Genomic DNA, 3,040 nt, shown 5'->3' with positions numbered 1-3,040 from the left:
AATGGGACCGTTTTCTCCGCGCTTCCGCAGTGCGTGCGTCCGATGCCGTGAAGTCTCCGCTCGAGATTGCGTTTAGGCAGCAAGAGCTTCGCGTGGATCGGCAGCGGGCTCGTTGGCCGCGAGAGAAGGCCAGTCTTAGTAAGAGGCGGATTCTCAGGCGACGTATACCGGTAATGTGCGCCCGTAAGCCGCTGGTATTGCGGTTGGCGCTGGCTCTACGGCATCTTGTATTGCTGCGAGTGAGTTGGAGGAGCCCCGCCTGCTTCTTCCTGACGCAGCTTTGCGGAGCAACGCACCAAGCCGAAATAACTCGGACGGGTGTTTCGATGCGGGCAACCCGTAATAGTCACGCGAGCTGCATCCAGGCGGGGCTGGCTGCTGAAGCACAGGTGCGGGACTCGTGTTTCCGTGAGCAAGCGAACTTGCAAGGGGGAGTACCCTCATGCATCTTTGTTTCTCTATTTGGCGAGGTCGTCGATAAGGTTTCCGGCCAGTCACAGAAGTTTGCGAAGTCCGGCTGCTCCCCACTTCAAGTTTGGGAATCGTTTGCACCAGTCGGTGAGAGCGAGACCTGCAGCAAACGGATACCACTGGGAGCCACGCTACTCACCACTGCCACGGACAGCGAGGATGGCCTGCTGTACCACTGGCTAGGCCGAGCGCAGCTCGCGGAGCTACCGCCAGTTGCTGCTTCGGCCTGCCGGGCGGCAGCCAACCATTCGGGAGGACCTGCAGCCGAAGCGGCCACGGAACCCAGGAGGCGGCGGGATCTGGCGCCTGCGCGAGCGGCGTGAACCTTCGGGCAGCTGCAGTGGGCGCGGCCGTTCCTGTTGCCGCCTCGAGCTGGGAGGGGGAGGGGGTCGTATCACGCGCCACCCCGGCGTTCGTCGGCTGTGGCGGCAGGCTACCCCCAGGCCTGCCAACCTGCTGTGTGGCCTAGCCGCGAGGGACTCGGAACCTGTGCAAGGTGTTTGCGGGTTTGTGAGGCGAGCATAACGATGACTGCATCGTGTGGCGATCCCTGGTTGTGACTGGCGTAGGAGTGGCGTTCGGTGGCTGTTTTACTGACTTGAGGTGTCGTGATGAGTGTGGTGTAAGGTGGCGTCACTCGAGCTGAAGTGGCGTCCAGTTTTTTGGGGGCGCAGTGTGTGAATCGTGGATAACGGCGACCCGCGATCCCGAGACGGCGCGCACTTCGGGAGAGACTAGTGCGTTGAAACGGGTTCGGCGCTCCGCTGGTTCTTCGGCGTCCACCGAGAGGTGCCACCAGCGATCTGTGCGAGCATAGACGCCCGGGCGGGGCGGCCGGGAACGTGTGCGCGCGGGAGACGGGAGAGCGTCGTCGGAGACCCGGTCGGGGACGGTCCAGCGGAACATCGCGGCGGTGGCGGATGCATGTATCTCTGGTAGGAACTTTGTTTGTCGCGCGCCGTGAGTAACGACCCGGACGGCTTGATGTGTGAACGCCGTCGAGCCTTGTGCTCGCATGCTTTGGGATTCCCCAAATAAACGGCTTTGCTTTGGCATTACTGTCTACTGTGTTCTCGTATCGGCGAACCTCGCTGGGCTGCCGTATGCGTGGGAGCCTGCGTCGTTGACACGCCGGGAACAGCGTGGGGGCCTACCCCAAAGTGTTGGCAAGGCCCCCGAGGAACCCCTCATATCCCACAAATCTTACCAGTTTTGTCTGTGATATCAAACAACACATTTTCCCAATGGAAACCGAATACATATCTACACTGAAATAATTAAAGCGATGTGTACTGCACAAAGTCCCCGAAGCCGAAAATCACAACGAAGGCCCGTGTTTCTCTCAGTCATTGTTTATTTATAAATTACTGGCTCATCAAAGCAGGAGGTACACTTGATGGTCTTGGCAAACATGAAGGTGTATAGACTGCCCACAGATCGCCATTATATGGTTCTGCGATTGTTCTAGTGTTTTGATTTTCTGTAGTTTAGTCAAGTGTGGCGTATGTATAAATGTGGAGACAAACATTATTCTCCGTTTTCAGCGTTTCCGGCAAAGTCGAGCAGACCAAAGCTTCTTCTAAAACCGTATTTTCAAAAAATAACCGCTGTGTCTAAAAGTTCGTACGTACATTTACACACAGAGAAAAATACACCTGCTTGATGGCGGTCATTTCTTTAAATCACGCTGCAGGGGTGTTTGAAAGGGCTCCGAGAACTTCCCTTTCAAATGTGCCCATGTATAGGCACTGCGTAACTTGCTTCTTTAACCTCTACAGCGGGTTTTTTACAAAGCAGCAGTGAGCGCTTTCACCTAGGTTCACGTCTGGGAGTTCATCACGAATTATTCGTAAAAAAGGCATGTCCTTGTTTAACCAAAACAATTTTGTCTTTTCGCGTGGCATCACTGCTGCTTCAGTCTACAACCATCCATTTTTTCTCCATTCAGGTTCTACAGTAACAAAGCAACCTTTTTCTCCATATGAAAAAACTATTTGTCTTTACCGCTACCACTGGTGTGAAATGCAGCATCACTAATGCGGGGCACAATCAGAACTCTACATAGTTCGTGTATCCTACAACGGTAGCACGAAATGCTTTTTTATTAGAAGCTTAAATTGCCAGTAAGGCTTTAGAAGCAGGACGAACATTATGTGGCCGTAAGTTCGTCATGACATGAAGCTCTATTTTACCTAAACGCGTGCCGTATTACCAGACTTTAGGAGCGCTGTTTAAAACATGTTAACATAAAAAATCGTTTTTTTCTGGAAGCAAAGGGATGTGCATCAAAAACGTAGTTATTCGTTCTTCTACAAAAAAGAATTATTGCTAAAGTGTTGACCAATCAATTATCTATTATGGTTTGCTGCTAGTCTCGTTCATACGTCCCGTAAAAAAAATACAGGAAAAAAAAGCACAGACCCAAGGAAGTGATGGCATGGACTATGTGTTTTTAATAAAAGCGTGAAACAACTAGCAACTAAATTTCCCAGAAAACAAAATCAATTGTTACGTTTGACTGGAAGGTTCGGTTTACGCATTTGCCCTTCGCAAAGCAAGCAGGAATCTC

The sequence above is a fragment of the Haemaphysalis longicornis genome, unplaced genomic scaffold (assembly GCF_048455015.1).
Source record: "Haemaphysalis longicornis isolate Haplotype H1 unplaced genomic scaffold, Haemaphysalis longicornis Haplotype H1 scaffold_6, whole genome shotgun sequence".
Taxonomy (NCBI): domain Eukaryota; kingdom Metazoa; phylum Arthropoda; class Arachnida; order Ixodida; family Ixodidae; genus Haemaphysalis; species Haemaphysalis longicornis.
This window is presented reverse-complemented; position numbering follows the sequence as displayed.